This window comes from Pseudophryne corroboree, chromosome 6 (genome assembly GCF_028390025.1).
Source record: "Pseudophryne corroboree isolate aPseCor3 chromosome 6, aPseCor3.hap2, whole genome shotgun sequence".
Lineage (NCBI taxonomy): Eukaryota > Metazoa > Chordata > Amphibia > Anura > Myobatrachidae > Pseudophryne > Pseudophryne corroboree.
The window spans coordinates 668,354,554-668,373,582 of record NC_086449.1 but is presented as its reverse complement, the minus strand read 5'-3'; positions in this window follow the sequence as shown (position 1 = coordinate 668,373,582).

Below are 19,029 nucleotides of genomic sequence, written 5' to 3'. Positions count from 1 at the left end.
TATTGTGTAATTTTTAGATACATTTCTAACAGAAAAAAGATATCTGAGGATATAGCCTTTAACCAGAATAGAATAGGGAATATAATATATATTTAGGTTGAACTCGATGGACTACTGGTCTTTTATCAACCTAACCAACCATGTTACTACGTATGTTTAGGGCCAGTAAACACAGATCCAGTTGTTGCATGAGGAGTTGGTGGAGATAAGGAAAGGTGGATGGGAGAAACAGGTAATGTAGAAACTGACACCGTCAGATGATATAGAAGCATTTGTGTGCACCTTTGAACGCACTGCTACCAGGCTAAAATGGCCAGTGGAGCAGTGGGCTAAAAGGTTAGCTCTCTATCTCACAGGGGAAGCTCAGAAAGCTTATGTATATTTACCAGTATCAGAAGCAGACTCCTATCCACACCTGAAAAAACTATCCTCTCCATGGTTGAGCTGACGGGTTCAGGCAAACCTCAAAGATTTAATGACTGGTGACTGAACCCCTCTGAGCCCTCGAGGATACAACTGGAGGAACTAGCCAAATTAGGCAAGCTTGGTTACAGCTGGACAAAACATTCCCAACCATGCATAGTGGTGGTTGTTGCATTAGACCATGCTATGCAGGTGTTAGATTCCGATGTAAAACAATGTGCTCTTCAGGCTGACCCCCAAACATTTGAGTAGTTAGCGGTTGTGGTTGAATGGTATCTGACCCTTGTGAAAATAAATAAAAATAAGCAAGGGTTAAGACTAGTACCAAAACCCAGGATTCAGGTTCCGCTTCTTAAGAAGGATAATTTGTCCACGACTGTATGTTTTAACTGCGGTATACCAGGACTTCCCATACCAGGAAGAGCCAATGGACTGCAGTGGGGGTTAAACAGCTTGTCATGTTGTTAACATGCTTGCAGTTAATATTTCCCCAGCTGAAACAACACTGTCTTGGGTAACAACCCAGACAGAAGGCCGGGAGGTCTGTGCTTTTGTGGATACAGGTAGTGAACTATCTATTATTGTTGCTTTCCTGGTTCCAAAGAGTGCTGACCTAGTTTTACCCTCGGTCAAGGTGCTGTGTATCCATGGCAATTTGGTGGAATGCCCGGTGTACAAATGCGGATGCTCCTAGGTCTCCCTTTCCTCTGATTTTGGGCTGTGATTTTCCGCAATTACAAGAAGTGATCACTTGGCACAAAAGCGAAAGAGACCCAGTAAATTAGTTGTCCAAGGAAATGGGAACCATGATGAGCCAGAGTGCTGTAACCGTAAAACCCTTCTTGGCCAGTGAACATCAAGAAGAGAGTGGTTAAGAGACTGCTTATTTATATGTAAAATTGTTTTCTTACAGACCTTTGCTCATGACCAACAGAATGAGGGAACCTTATAAGTGCATTTGAGAATGTGGTGATGATAAATGGTAAAATAAAAACTGCCGTGTCACATATTTTATGCTGGTAAATGATTTACTATACCGGGTTGCTTATTTACAGGGAAAAAAGATTGAACAGTTGCTACTTTCCAGAAAACATGAGCAGTAGGACATTTGGGAGAGGAGAAAACTCTCCAACGAATTCAGTTAAGGTTCAGGTCAGGCATTTATGCATTTATGCAACAGTGAAAAAGTATTGCCAGGAATGCCCAGTATGCCAGATGACAGCACCTCGGCCAGAGTTTAGAGCATCTCTGGTAACCTTACCTGTTATTTCTGTGCCTTTCAAGCAAATTGGTATGGACGTGGTGGGTCCGGTGAAAAAATCTACTCATGGGCATCAGTATATTTTAGTGGTGGTTGACTATGCTACCAGGTATCCAGAGGCAAAACTGCTGTCTAGGACAATAACAGTGATGACAGAAAAGTACCCGGGCGCCAAAATAGACAAGTAGCAAACAGCCTGGTCAGAAGGTATCCCCAATACCAAATTGTATAACGTGAGTAATAGGAGTTAGACCAGATGTAGTGTGCTGATCTAGTGATGAATAAAAGAAAATACTTCCCTCACAGATCTTCTGTCGTGAGACTTTAGAAGTACTTCAGGCAATTGGAATCCATATATATGAAAAGAAAGATATTTCCAAAGATAGTGTAATACGTTCCCAATAAAATACATTTTTAATGCAATCAAACAATTTTAAATAGCCAATAAAACCATAAAAACGGCAATTATACAATAATTGGTGCAGATGGAGAATTACCAGATATTGGTTGGATTAACGACTTGTATAATGCTTTCAGATGTATACAACAATCAACACTTATGCCTTATGCCTCGGGTTGACAAACTTAAGCCAATACTTATCCACTCTTGACATGACAAAAGGGTACTGGCAGATATTCTTAATTGATACTGCCAAAGCAAAAACAGCCTGCTGTACCCCAAAAGGACTGCTCCAATATCTAGTCTTGCTCTTTTGTTTACATGGAGCCCTTGCAACCTTCTAGAGCAGTGATTTTCAACCTTTTTTTACTCGCGGCACACCGAACAATATTTTAAAATTGCCAAGGCACACCATCAGTTCCCCACAGAAAAAAACAAAAAAAACACATTGGCAGTCACAGTAAAAAAAAAATCCACACATACATTGGCCTACACAGAAAAAACAATCACATTGCTCCCCACATAAATCATGTTGCTCAATACATAAATCCTATTACTCCCCACATAAATCAATCACATTTCTCCCCACATAAATCATGTTGCTCCCCACATTAATTATTCACATTGTTCCCCCCATAAATCCATAAATCCTTATTCTCCCCACATAAATCCTATTGTTCCCCGCAGGAGAAATAAAACAACAAATATTAACCCCTACCGGTCAGCTGTCCTCCCTGTCCCTCAGTGGCGGGGGTTGTTCATTGTGGAGTGCTGCGAATACTGAGCAGCGGGCGGTCGGGCACGTGTGGATGTGGGTGGGCAAGGAAAGCTGTGTATGCATGCAGGAATTGGAAGATGTGTATGCAGGCGGGTGGGCTGGCTAGGTGGTGAGACACGGCGGCCGTGACCTATGATATCACACCGCCGTGTCTTCAAGGCATAGGTCACGGCCAGAGCACGACTGATCCTCTAAGAAGAGCCCGGGTCAACAGTTCACTCTGGAGGTGCAGAAAGCTGCTCTGGCTCCACGGCACACCTTGCAACTGGTCGCGGCACACTGGTGTGCCACGGCACACTGGTTGAAAAAGCCTGTTCTAGAGAGCTGTATGATCTAATTGCTTTGGCCTCATCAGGAGTATCCAGCAGCTTACTTTAATGACATTGTCATCTTTAGTTCAGATTGGAATACTCACCTTCCCAAAAGTGTCCACATATACCTTTCCTATATCCTGCCAGGTATGGCATGGCTTGTAGAGGCAGTTTTACAATCTCTATGGGTACAAAGATTTATGGCTAATCTCGAAAAGTGTGCTATAGGAATTGCAGAGGTTAAGTACTTGGAGTATGTTGTAGGAAGGTGGCAAATTAAACACCAACACAATAAGGTAAAAGCAGTGTAAACATGGCCTATACCGGAATGAAAGTCTCAACTTAGGACATTTCTCAGTCTCGTGGGTTATTATCGCAGGTTTATTCATGATTTTGCAACAGCCACACTAACTGAGTTTTTAAAGAAAACTCACCTAATAAGATTTTCTGGTCTCGACTGTCTGAAGCGTCCTGGCAAGATTTAAGGCAGGCTTGTGTACAGAACCTGTTTTGAAGGCACCAGACTTTTGGAAACAGTTTGTGTTGCAGACTGATGTTTCTGGAATAGGGTTGGGTACAGTCTTATCCCAAGTGGTAGATTGTGAAGAGAAGCCAATCTTACTTCACAGTAGAACAAGAGTGCTTGGTACTTAAATGGGCGGTAGATTGGTATTACTTTTTAGGGTGAGAGTTCTGGCTAGTTTCAGTTCATGCACCCCTACAGTGGTGCACAATGTAAACATATAAGCAGGGGCTAATACTGTATTTGTGGTGTTTCAATCTTTATAGCGTTTAATGTACTTTTTATTCCTTCTGTTCCCATGTCTCTCTGGCTTGTGTCACTATTACCCCATGTGTGTGTTCATCCATTAGCCAATATATTTTGAACTATAATCTTACCCAGGTAAATACAGGTGGGCTGTGACCTGGCACATAGTGCTGTCATGTTATGTTATTGTAGGAGAATGCCAGTCTGGTATGAGGTTATTACAGGTTATCATTGCTATGCCTATTGAGTCCATCTATTATCCTTATATGGTCACACAGGAAATACATTTGAGGACCAGGTAATGTCTCTTTGAAGCTTCTCCTCCACAGGGGACAATCAGGACTTAAACCAATTTCCCAGTCATTGTTCCTTCTGTTTACTGTCCTTTATTAAACTCTGGTCTCTCACAGACAACGCGGATCCTGACCCAGCATGTGGTCAGCAAGAGAAGGCCAGCTGTGGGAGGGAGTAGGGAAATACCTGAGGTGGGGTCCCACCAATCAGGAACCTGCGTCTTCTCCCCAGGTGAGTGCAGCATGATGGGCATTTGGAAGGTTTTAAAAGAGGTTGCGCAGGTCAGCTCCAGATGTTAGTTGCAGGACTTTGGCTAAGGGGTGATACTCTGCCAGGGTACCTTGTGGAACGCATCACCAGTGCTGTGTGGACTTGTACGAATTTACTACTGCGTGGACTTATACACATATTCTCCTGTGGAATAATCTGCTATCACTGCTGTGTGGACTCAGTGATAGTTCTGCTGTGTGGACCTGTTTACCTACCTTCTGTGTGGAATTGCTGTGGACCTAAATCCTCTATGGGACTTACTGTCTGGACTGCTACCTGTATACTGTTTCTGGGCTATATTTACTTCTGTTTCCTGTGAATTATCTACTACTGTGTGCTGTGTGAAATAAACCATCACTTTGGTTTCATCGGCTCTGTGTCTGAGTGATTAGAAGAACCCTGTATCCTCACACACATGAACAGAGAGGTGAATACTCGGGTGACCCACTGATTTTTGGCCATTCAAATTTTAAGGTGCAACATCGCTCTGGGAAGCTCCACCTCAATACAGATGCCCTTTCTACAAAAATTATAACTCCCGATCCTCAAGCAACCCTATGCTAAAGCTAGATGAGGGTGTATAGGATAAGGAGGAGTGGCTCCGGCAGGAGGTAGAAGAGATGTCTTAGCCAGATGCATGCAGTGACCCTGAGAGAGGGGGAGGTGGGTACTAATTACCTGCTGTATGGACCTGATGGGGGCCCAGGTTCTATGCAGCCCCCCCTCCCCCCCCCCCCCCCTCCCGAGTTTACCTGTGGCCGGTACCATCTTCCCGGTGATATCTTCGGGAAAACGCTCTCGCACATTGAAATCAAAGACTCTGGCACTATGTCAGAATCATTGCTGTCTAGTGGCCAGCATCATCATCCCAATATGTAATCCAGTCCAGGTAATCAGTTTGATCAAGTCTGAGCAACAGCAAGCATGATTGCAGACACATCAGCCTGTTGTTAAAATGGTTTCAGACACAAAAAACAGGGCAATGAACTAGTCACCCAGGTGATAGGCCAGTGGGTTGACTACTGTTAGGGGTCTTGGATCACTGGGCTCTGGAGAATTTACACCTTGTATGCAAAGAACTGCTGTGAACTTTTATGTAACCTGTGACTTGCTGGTAACTGCTTACAGATGGATCCATGCTAATCGTGGCTCCATCTGTGCCTGGGCATGCCCTGCGAGGCAGACCGCCGGGAAAGAATGGGTTGTGCGTGCATCGAAGACTCGCATGCACCGCATTCACTTATAATGGGAGCGCCTGTGTACGCTCGGCATTGTACACAAGAGAGCATAGGGGAGATAGTTGGGTGTGTCTTACAAAGTCTGGGTAAAGCGGTAAGCCATGGATAGATTTCAGGATATTGCTGCATGTAAGCTCCTTCCAGTTCCACCCATTGCTTAACGTTTCGGCTCCTGGTGTATCCGGACTATAGATCTACACTATACATTAGGTCAACAGGGCCAAAAGGTCAATAGGGACAAAATGTCGACATGTAAAAGGAAGGCCTTCCTGCAGAACTACAAGTACCAGAATCCTCGTCCACACCCTGGCGATATTTGGACCTAACAGTTTCCACTGGATCAAACTTCCACACAAGTTCTTCACAGACTCGGACTTGCCCCCATTTGCCATCTGGTCTCCATTTGCACAGGAGACCTAGGGGATATTATCCGGAAAGACGTCTGGTAAAAATTACTTTCCATCTAATGAACTTGTGCAACACTGTGGATTTTCAGTCCTAGCCAGGGATAGTGGACATTCATTTGGAGGGGTACTTGTGGCATTTTAAAATACCTATTGTGCTTATGCAATTGTTTTAAACAATTAAGGAGCAGACTATCTCCTTTAAGAAAGTTTATTAAAAATAATCACTTTTTACATTTACTACTGATTTAGTTGTTTGTTATATTTCTGACTTTCAGCCGGCGCCAGTACTTATTCTTTCAAACCTTTGTTTTCTGATGGCTTAATGGGGGTCATTCCGAGTTGCTCGCTAGTTGCCGTTGTTCGCAGTGCAGCGATCAGGCTAAAAATCTGCATTTCTGCACTTGCGTATGGGCCGCAGTGCGCATTCGCAACATACTTTCTTAAAAAACTATAGAGTTTCACACAAGGTCTAGCAACGCTTTTCAGTCGCACTGCTGATCGTTGAGTGATTGACAGGAAGTGAGTGTTTCTGGGTGGTAACTGCCCGTTTTCGGGGAGTGTGTGTAAAAACGCAGGCGTGCCAGATAAACACGCATGAGTGGATGGGGAAACGGGGGAGTGGCTGGCCAAACGCAGGGCGTGTTTGTGACGTCAAAACAGGAACTAAATAGTCTGAAGTGATCGCAAGGTAGGAGTAAGTCTGCAGCTACTCTGAAACTGCTTGAAAATATTTTGCCGCCGTTCCTCAATCCTTTCGTTCGCACTTCTGCTAAGCTATGATACACTCCCAGAGGGCGGCGGCTTAGCGTTTGCACTGCTGCTAAAAGCAGCTAGCGAGCGATCAAATTGGAATGAGGGCCAATGTAGACAAACTTTGTTTAATACACAAAGTTATTAAACATATTTTATTAAAATGACCTACAGGCTGTGTGTATAAGGTGTATATGAAACATAAATGAACTGTGGGAATGTACACAAACTTTGTTTAATGCACAAAGTTATTAAAAATATTGGCTAAAATGACCTTCAGGCTGTGTGTATAAGGTGTATATGAAACATAAATGCATTCTGTACTTAGACTCATTAAGGTATGCCGTTATTCCAAAATATGGAAAAATACAATATCCAAAATACTTCCGGTCCCAAGCATTTTGGATATGGGATACTCAACCTGTGTATATATATATATATATATATAATATATATATATATATATATATATATATATAGAAGATGATAACAGGCGGCACTCACAGCATTGTAGAAACTGGTGAATAAACGGCCATACTCCGTGATGATAAATCAACGTTTCAATTTCATTATAAATTGTCATCAGGATACAAAAAACACAAACAATCTCACCTTATATCCCCACCGCTGTGGACATTTCTCCCGCCCGATGGAGCGCCAGCGCAGGACGCCGGAGCGGGACGCTGTTTAATGACGTAGCTGCTGGAAGCCATCATGTCCTCTCCAAACCCATCACCATAGTGACCACATAAACATCACAGAACGCTGCAACAGATTACAAAGCATAGATCTAAGAGCCTCCACATTTAAGGGTTTAAAGGACTAAATAGACTCAATCAGTGGCGTAACTAGAAATTTTTCTCCCCCAAGCCAAAAAATTCTTTGGCGCCCCCCCCCCCCACCCACACCACCCGCCGCATAATTGGGAGCAAGAAAGGGATAAATATGCGCGCGCCGAAGGCGCGCGCCGCAAAAAAGGGGCGTGGTTTTGTTGGAATGGGCGTGGTTTCTCATAAAGGGGCGTGGTATTGCAGGAAAAGACTACCTTATACCCCAGTTTTGCAACCTGCACGCCCAGACGTTAGCCACCACAGGAAAGAAAAATAATCCTGATTCATGCCCCTTACATTATTTGTCATTTTTCCTCCTTATAGTAATGCCCAGTATACATTATGCCACATACTGCAATGGCCCTTAGACATTATTCCACACACAATAATGCACATGACACATTATGCCACACACCATAATGCCCCCGACACATTATGCCACACACCGTAATGCCTGTGACACATTATGCCACACACCGTAATGCCTGTGACACATTACGCCACACACCGTAATGCCCCCGACACATTATGACAGGAATCGCAATGCCCGTTATACATTATGCTACACACTGCAATGCCCCTGATACATTATAGCACATACAATGCCTGTGACACATTATGACACACACCGCAATGACCTTGAGACATTATACCACAATGCCCGTGATATAGTATACCATACACCGTAATGCCTGTGACACAAACCGCAATGCCCTGCCCGTTATACCCTATGCCACACACCGCAATGCCCGTTATGTATTATGCCACACTGCAATGACCCTGAGACATTATACCACATACCACAATGCCCGTGATATAGTATACCACACACCGTAATGCCTGACACATTATGACACACACCGCAATGTCCGTGATACATTATGCCACACACTGCAATGACCCTGAGACATTATACCACATATCACAATGCCCGCGATATAGTATACCATACACCGTAATGCCTGTGACACATTATGACACACACCGCAATGTCCGTGATACATTATGCCACACACCGTAATGCCCATTACACATTAAGTCCTACAGTAAGGCTTCTAATTACTTTTCAATTACCTTCTCGTTGTCAGGGGTTTCATGCACTGGGTGTCATGCTCGTTGCCAGGTGTTTCATGCACTGGGTGTCATGCTCGTTGTCAGGTGTTTCATGCACTGGGTGTCATGCTCGTTGCTAGGAGGTAGTCCTTGTTGCTAGGGCTGTGCTCCCAGTGCCACATATGACCCCAGTGCCAGATATTCCCCCACGGTGCCAGGTACTCACATGCCCCCGGTGCCAAATATAGCCCCCCCCCATGTGCCAGGTACACATATACCCCCCCCCAGTGCCACATATGCCCCCAGTGCCAGATATTCCCCCCCAGTGCCACATATGCCCCCAGTGCCAGATATTCCCCCCGTGCCAGATATGCCGCCAGTGCCATATATTCCCCCCCAGTGCCACATATGCCCCCAGTGCCAGATATTCCCCCAGTACCAGATATCCCCCCTAGTGCCAGACATCCCCCCCCCAGTGCCAGACATCCCCCCCCCAGTGCCATATATGCCCCAGTGCCAGACATCCCCCCCCAGTGCCAGATATCCCCCCCAGTGCCAGACATCCCCCCCCCCAGTGCCATATATGCCCCAGTGCCAGACATCCCCCCCCCAGTGCCATATATGCCCCAGTGCCAGACATCCCCCCCCAGTGCCAGATATCCCCCCCAGTGCCAGACATCCCCCCCCAGTGCCAGATATCCCCCCCCAGTGCCATATATGCCCCAGTGCCAGATATCCCCCCTAGTGCCAGACATCTCCCCCCCAGTGCCATATATGCCCCAGTGCCAGACATCCCCCCCCCAGTGCCAGATATCCCCCCCAGTGCCAGACATCCCCCCCCAGTGCCATATATGCCCCAGTGCCAGACATCCCCCCCAGTGCCATATATGCCCCAGTGCCAGACATCCCCCCCCCAGTGCCAGATATCCCCCCCAGTGCCAGACATCCCCCCCCAGTGCCAGATATCCCCCCCCAGTGCCATATATGCCCCAGTGCCAGATATCCCCCCTAGTGCCAGACATCTCCCCCCCAGTGCCATATATGCCCCAGTGCCAGACATCCCCCCCCCAGTGCCAGATATCCCCCCCAGTGCCAGACATCCCCCCCCCAGTGCCAGATATCCCCCCCAGTGCCAGACATCCCCCCCAGTGCCAGATATCCCCCCCCAGTGCCATATATGCCCCAGTGCCAGATATCCCCCCTAGTGCCAGACATCTCCCCCCCAGTGCCATATATGCCCCAGTGCCAGACATCCCCCCCTCCAGTGCAAGATATCCCCCCCAGTACCAGACATCCCCCCCCCAGTGCCAGATATCCCCCCCCCCAGTGCCATATATGCCCCAGTGCCAGATATCCCCCCTAGTGCCAGACATCTCCCCCCCAGTGCCATATATGCCCCAGTGCCAGACACCCCCCCCCCCAGTGCCAGATATCCCCCCCAGTGCCAGACATCCCCCCCCCAGTGCCAGATATCCCCCCCCCAATGCCATGTATGCCCCAGTGCCAGATATCCCCCCTATTGCCAGACATCTCCCCCCCAGTGCCATATATGCCCCAGTGCCAGACATCCCCCCCCCAGTGCCAGATATTCCCCCCAGTGCCGCCGTCGCCGCCGCCGCTTTTTGGAGGGACACGGAGGGTACAGCCTCTCCTGTGTCCCTCCTGCTGCATCATCTCCGGCGGCCGCGGGTCTAATAGGGGGAAGTGCCGTCCGTGAGCCAATTAGAGCTCACGGACGGCACTTCCCCCTATTAGACCCGCGGCCGCCGGAGATGATGCAGGAGGGACACAGGAGAGGCACACGCTGTGCCGTCCGTGTCCCTCCAACAAGCGGCGGCGGGAAGGAGAAAGCAGACTGACATGCGGGCGCTCGTCCGCATGTCAGTCTGCTGTAATCAGTGGCGCCCCCGCAGCCCCTCGCCCCCAAGCCACCGCGAGGACTGCGGGGGCAGTAGTTACGCCACTGGACTCAATATACAAATGTACATTTACAGGGTCCTCGTATCACAGGGACATTACAAAAGGTGTCACAAATGAGAGCCATCAATAATAGTCATAATACCTTATTAATACCTATAATAAGTAAGTATAATAAATCTAGCAGTACCAATATGCAAAAATGAATGGCCTTGCAGAGACTTAGAATGACTCTAACCAATGTTAATAAAGAGAAACACTATTAAGAACGGATTAAAGAGGTAACCTCCTAAAAACATGACAGAGGAAGAATTTCATTAAGACCACGTGGGGCTAAAACATCCAATTTTGAAATCCACCTAGCCTCACACCTAAGTAGGGCAGCCCCTCTGTCACCTCCTCTTAAAGATAAGGGGATGTGGTCTATCATGCGGTACTTGATGCTGGCTACACTATGTTTAAATTCGGCGAAATGTCTGGCCACTGGCTGATCACTCGTGCCAGCGGTCAACGCCTGTCTAATGGCTGACCTGTGTGCCGTCATTCTTTCCTTAAATTTTCTAATAGTTTTCCCTATGTAGGAAAGCCCGCATGGGCATATAATCTGATACACAACATAGGTACTCTCGCATGTTAAACGATGGTGGATTTTAATTTTCGTGCCTAGATGAGAATGACAAAAAGTGTCCGCACTTATTAGGTACTTGCAAGTGGTACAAGGGCACTTGTAGCAACCCAATTTACCTAAAGACCAAAAAATTTTTGACAGTGGTTTCCCTTTGCCTGAGATGTCAGTTTTGACTAAGATATCCCGCAAATTACTAGATCTAGAAAAGCAAGGCATCAAATCAACTTCACCCAATCTCAAATTTTCATCTGATTTGATGAGATGCCAATGTTTTTTGGTAATTTTACTCACCATTTCAGACCGTGAGTGATATTTATTCACCCAGGAAAATTTAGAATCCTGTGTTGTCCTAACCTTCTTGACTAGTAAATCCTTCCTCTCCATGGCCAGTACTTTTTCTTTATCAAGAAGTAGTTTACGTAATTGATAACCCCTGGCTACAAATTTAGATATTAAATCATCAATCTGAGTAGATGCTATAGATGCATCATCGTTTATCCTTCTAATTCTAATCATCTGTGAATATGGCAAGCCATATTTTAGACTTCTAGGGTGACAACTGTTCCAATGTAGAAATGTATTCCGGTCAGTAGGTTTAGTGAAGACCGTAGTGGAAATCTTATCCTCTAGAAGGGAAATTCTAACATCAAGGAAATCTATAACCTGTCTATCCATCTTAAAAGTAAATTTAACCGGACTAGTGGAGCTATTATGTGTTTCCATGATCATTTTACATTTTTCCTCCGTACCCCTCCAAATAAACAGAAGATCATCAATGAATCTTGTGTAAAACACAATATCTGCTGCTATCTCCGGATCTTTAAAGAATACATCATGCTCGACTGCAAACATAAAAATGTTGGCATACGTCGGAGCAACTGCAGAACCCATTGCACACCCTTTGGTCTGTAGGTAAAAATCACCATCAAAAAGAAAATAATTCTTGGTGAGGATGAGTTCCAACAGTTGCCCCACAATTTACATGTGTGTTTCATTGAGAGAGCTAAACTCCGTCAAAAACTTCTGAACCATTTCCAAGCCATTAGTATGAGGAATAACAGTGTACAAACTGCACACATATGCAGTAATAAGCCATGCATCACTAGGGACGGTACCCAAATCAATCAATTTATTGAGGAATGCTGTGGTGTCCAACAAATAATTAGGATGTATCTGCACAAGAGGTTGTAAAATTTGTATAGAAAGACAGATGGACAAATTTTTGCTTTTATATAGTAGAGATATATATATATATATATATATATATATATCTACTATATAAAAGCAAACATTTGTCCATCTGTCTTTCCATACAAATCCACAGTTTACAAGCGAAGTTTGTGAAATTTTACATACAAGCATATTAAAACACGGCCGAGGCAACTAAAACAAGTAGAAATCTCTAGCACCCCTGGGGGGGGGAGCAGCACAGAGTATATCAGGAGTAGAGATGTGCACCGGAATTTTTCGGGTTTTGTGCTTTGGTTTTGGATTCGGTTCCGCGGACGTGTTTTGGATTCAGACGCGTTTTGGCAAAATCTCCCTGAAAATTTTTTGTCGGATTCGGGTGTGTTTTGGATTCGGGTGTTTTTTTTTTCAAAAAACCCTCAAAAACAGCTTAAATCATAGAATTTGGGGGTCATTTTGATCCTATAGTATTATTAACCTCAATAACCACGATTTCCACTCATTTCCAGTCTATTCTGAACACCTCACAATACTATTTTTAGTCCTAAAATTTGCACCGAGGTCGCTGGATGACTAAGCTAAGCGACCCAAGAGGGCGGCACAAACACCTGGCCCATCTAGGAGTGGCACTGCAGTGTCAGACAGGATGGCACTTAAAACAATTGGCCCCAAACAGCACATGATGCAAAGAAAAGCGAAAAAGAGGTGCACTGTGGTCGCTGGACGGCTAAGCTAAGCGACACAAACACCTCAATATCACAGGAATTATTCGTTCTAATCAATGGTATTATTGGTCCAAATCACTGGAAGAAAATGACAAAATCACTGGAATTATTAGTTCTAATCAATGGTATTATTGGTCCAAATCACTGGAAGAAAATGACAAAATCACTGGAATTATCGTTCTAATCAATGATATTATTGATCCAAATCACTGGAAGATAATGACAAAATCACTGTAATTATTTGGCAAGATCACTGTAATTAATAATTATAAATCACTGATATTAATTGGTAAAATCTCGCTATCGCCTGCCTAGTGAAGTGGAATCTAGATGGGATTTTGTACCGGGGACACAATAACTTCATCAATTGTCTAAATCCCACTGCACTAATGGCGGAAAACGGGCACACGTCTAACAGCGCACTTATTATACTGAGAACTGATTATATTGATCACTGATGATACTACTGAGAACTAGCACTGAGCAGCGAGAACAGCACTGGACTATTGTACTGTAGTATACTGATCACCACAATGCAGCACTGACACTGAGCACAGATATTAAGCACTGATCAGGATACTAGAAGTAACACAGAGCTGCAAGATACAGTAATGGCCTACTGTACTGTACTACTATAATTATATACTGGTGGTCCCCACAATGCAGCACACTGAGCACAGATATTACCAGGTGTATCTCACACATCGTTCAGTACAGATTACAGGATGTATAATCACTAGTGATGAGCGGGTTCCGAACCCGCCCGAACTTCACCTTTTTTTTCACGGGTCCGAGCAACTCGGATCCTCCCGCCTTGCTCGGTTAACCCGAGCACGCCCGAATGTCATCATCCCGCTATCGGATTCTCGCGAGATTCGGATTCTATATAAGGAGCCGCGCGTCGCCGCCATTTTTCACTCGTGCATTGGAAATGACGTGGCTGGCGTCCTCTCACTTTGTTTCAGGGGGCTGCAATATCTTTATTCTGGGGACCAGCAGTATTATAGGAGGAATTCTTTAAATACATTAATAGCAAGAGATTAAAGAAGGAGAGTATAGGCCCTTTAAAAGACAAGTTGGGAGTCTTAAGAAAAATTATAATGACATAGCGGACACACTAAATGAGTTTTTTTCAACAGTATTCACTAGAGAGGACCCAATTCAGGGACTGACACACAATCTCAATAATGAGAATATCCCACTGATAGGTACTTATTTAAGCGAGAAAGTAGTCTGTGACCGATGAAAACATTTAAAGATTAATAAATCACCAGGGCCCGATGGTATTCACCCAAGGGTTCTAATGGAGCTTCACTCTGAACTGGCAAAACCGCTATCTTTGATCTTTAAGGATTCAGTTATATCAGGTATGGTTCCCAAAGACTGGCGTATAGCGGAAGTAGTGCCTATATTCAAAAAGGGAAGTAAATCTGAACCAGGTAATTATAGACCAGTTAGTCTTACATCTATAGTGGGGAAAGTATTGGAAGGTATTCTAAGAGATAGTATTCAGAAGTTCCTTGAAGTCAATAAGGTCATTAAAAGGAATCAACATGGGTTTATGAAGGACAGATCCTGTCAAACCAACTTACTTGGCTTTTATGAAACAGTAAGCGCAAACCTAGATCAGGGTAAAGACGTGGATGTAGTCTATTTTGACTTTGCCAAAGCGTTCGATACTGTACCACACATGAGACTTATCTACAAGCTACAAGAATCAGGGCTAGGAAGCACAATATGCACTTGGGTCAAAAACTGGTTAGATAATAGGGAGCAGAGCGTTGTCGTTAATGGGTCTTTTTCAACTTGGACTGAAGTGCTAAGTGGTGTGCCACAAGGCTCAGTATTAGGACCGCTATTGTTCAATATTTTCATTAACGACCTAACAGAAGGTCTAGAGAGCATGGTGTCAATTTTTGCAGATGATACCAAATTGTGTAAGGCTATAAATACAGAGGAGGATGCCGAGTCTCTTCAGAACGACTTAGTTAAATTAGAAGCATGGGCAGCCAAATGGAGAATGCGCTTCAATACAGACAAGTGTAAGGTAATGCACTGTGGTAACAAGAACAAAAATTACACCTACCTACTAAATGGGGTAAAATTAGGGGATTCTTTACTGGAATAGGACTTAGGTGTCCTCATAGATAGCAAACTAAGCAGTAGTACCCAAAGTAGGACTGCAGCAAAGAAGGCTAATAAGATATTAGCATGCATAAAACGGGGTATTGATGCTAGGGACGAGAGTATTATACTCCCGTTATATAAATCACTAGAAAGGCCACACCTTGAATACTGTGTACAATTCTGGGCACCGTACTACAAAAAGGATATCCTGGAGCTAGAAAAGGTTCAGAGGAGGGCGACCAAACTAATTAAGGGCATGGAGACTATGGAATACAAGGAAAGGCTTGAAAGACTAGGCATGTTTACATTGGAAAAGCGGAGACTAAGAGGGGACATGATCAACATCGAGAAATATATAAGGGGACAATACACAGAGCTAGCGCAGGACCTGTTTTTGGTTAGTTCAACACAGAGGACTCGTGGACACTCGCTCAGGTTAGAGGAGAGGAGATTCCGCACAATACGGCGTAAAGGCTTTTTCACGGTAAGGACAATACGTGTTTGGAATTCCCTGCCTGAGGGAGTTGTAATGGCGGAATCTGTCAACACCTTTAAGAATGAGTTAGATAAATTCCTAATGGGTAAGGATATTCAGGGGTATGGTGCATAGTCATGCATTAGTTACTATAAATAGGGATAAAATGCAACTGCTGACAGCAGCATCAGTCAGAAATTTTAGTCAAATCATCATGCATAGGAGACCACAATTAGGTTGAACTCGATGGACAATTGTCATTTTTCAACCTCAGATACTATGAGTACAGTGCAGAGTTTTGCTGACCAGTGACCACCAGTATTATACGTTCTCTGCCTGAAAAACGCTCCATATCTGTGCTCAGTGTGCTGCATATATCTGTGCTCACACTGCTTTATTGTGGGGACTGGGGATCACCAGTATTATATATGAGGAGTACAGTGCAGAGTTTTGCTGACCAGTGATCACCAGTATTATACGTTCTCTGCCTGAAAAACGCTCCACATCTGTGCTCAGTGTGCTGCATATATCTGTGCTCACACTGCTTTATTGTGGGGACTGGGGACCACCAGTATATTATATAGGAGGAGTACAGTGCAGAGTTTTGCTGACCAGTGACCGCCAGTATTATACGTTCTCTGCCTGAAAAACGCTCCACATCTGTGCTCAGTGTGCTGCATATATCTGTGCTCACACTGCTTTATTGTGGGGACTGGGGACCACCAGTATATTATATAGGAGGAGTACAGTGCAGAGTTTTGCTGACCAGTGACCACCAGTATTATACGCTCTCTGCCTGAAAAACGCTCCATATCTGTGCTCAGTGTGCTGCATATATCTGTGCTCACACTGCTTTATTGTGGGGACTGGGGACCACCAGTATATTATATAGGAGGAGTACAGTGCAGAGTTTTGCTGACCAGTGACCACCAGTATTATACGTTCTCTGCCTGAAAAACGCTCCACATCTATGTTCAGTGTGCTGCATATATCTGTGCTCACACTGCTTTATTGTGGGGACTGGGGATCACCAGTATTATATAGGAGGAGTACAGTGCAGAGTTTTGCTGACCAGTGACCACCAGTATTATACGTTCTCTGCCTGAAAAACGCTCCACATCTGTGCTCAGTGTGCTGCATATATCTGTGCTCACACTGCTTTATTGTGGGGACTGGGGACCACCAGTATATTATATAGGAGGAGTACAGTGCAGAGTTTTGCTGACCAGTGACCACCAGTATTATACGTTCTCTGCCTGAAAAACGCTCCACATCTGTGCTCAGTGTGCTGCATATATCTGTGCTCACACTGCTTTATTGTGGGGACTGGGGACCACCAGTATATTATATAGGAGGAGTACAGTGCAGAGTTTTGCTGACCAGTGACCACCAGTATTATACGCTCTCTGCCTGAAAAACGCTCCATATCTGTGCTCAGTGTGCTGCATATATCTGTGCTCACACTGCTTTATTGTGGGGACTGGGGACCACCAGTATATTATATAGGAGGAGTACAGTGCAGAGTTTTGCTGACCAGTGACCACCAGTATTATACGTTCTCTGCCTGAAAAATGCTCCATATCTGTGCTCAGTGTGCTGCATATATCTGTGCTCACACTGCTTTATTGTGGGTACTGGGGACCACCAGTATATTATATAGGAGGAGTACAGTGCAGAGTTTTGCTGACCAGTGACCACCAGTATTATACGTTCTCTGCCTGAAAAACGCTCCACATCTGTGCTCAGTGTGCTGCATATATCTGTGCTCACACTGCTTTATTGTGGGGACTGGGGACCACCAGTATATTATATAGGAGGAGTACAGTGCAGAGTTTTGCTGACCAGTGACCACCAGTATTATACGTTGATCTATTACTGGCATATAATTCCACACATTAAAAAATGGAGAACAAAAATGTGGAGGGTAAAATAGGGAAAGATCAAGATCCACTTCCACCTCGTGCTGAAGCTGCTGCCACTAGTCATGGCCGAGACGATGAAATGCCATCAACGTTGTCTGCCAAGGCCAATGCACAATGTCATAGTAGAGAGCATGTAAAATCCCAAAAAATAAAGCTCAGTAAAATGACCCAAAAATCTAAATCAAAATCATCTGAGGAGAAGCGTAAACTTGCCAATGTGCCATTTACGACACAGAGTGACAAGGAACGGCTGAGGCCCTGGCCTATGTTCAAGGCTAGTGGTTCAGCTTCACCTGAGGATGGAAGCAGTCATCCTCCTGCTAGAAAACTTAAAAGAGTTAAGATGGCAAAAGCACAGCAAAGAACTGTGCGTTCTTCTAAATTACAAATCCACAAGGAGAGTCCAATTGTGTCGGTTGCGATGCCTGACCTACCCAACACTGGACGGGAAGAGGTTGCGCCTTCCACCATTTGAATGTCCCCTGCAATTGCTGGAAGGAGCACCCGCAGTCCAGTTCCTGATAGTCAAATTGAAGATGTCACTGTTGAAGTACACCAGGATGAGGATATGGGTGTTGCTTGCACTGGGGAGGAAATTGACAAGGAGGATTCTGATGGTGAGGTGGTTTGTTTAAGTCAGGCACCCGGGGAGATTCCTGTTGTCTGTGGGACGAATATGGCCATTGACATGCCTGGTCAAAATACAAAAAAAATCACCTCTTCGGTGTGGAATTATTTCAACAGAAATGCGGACAACTGGTGTCAAGCCGTGTGTTGCCTTTGTCAAGCTGTAATAAGTAGGGGTAAGGACGTTAACCACCTAGGAATATCCTCCCTTATACGTCACCTGGACCGCATTCATCAGAAGTCAGTGACAAGTTAAAAAACGTTGGATGACAGCGGAAGCAGTCCACTGACCACTAAATCCCTTCCTCTTGTAACCAAGCTCCTGCAAACCACACCACCAACTCCCTCAGTGTCAATTTCCTCCTTACACAGGAAAGCCAATAGTCCTGCAGGCCATGTCACTGTCAAGTCTGACGAGTCCTCTCCTGCCTGGGATTCCTCCGATGCATCCTTGAGTGTAACGCCTACTGCTGCTGGCGCTGCTGTTGTTGCTGCTGGGAGTCGATCGGCATCCCAGAGGGGAAGTCGGAAGACCACTTGTACTACTTCCAGTAAGCAATTGACTGTCCAACAGTCCTTTGCGAGGAAGATGAAATATCACAGCAGTCATCCTGCTGCAAAGCGGATAACTCAGGC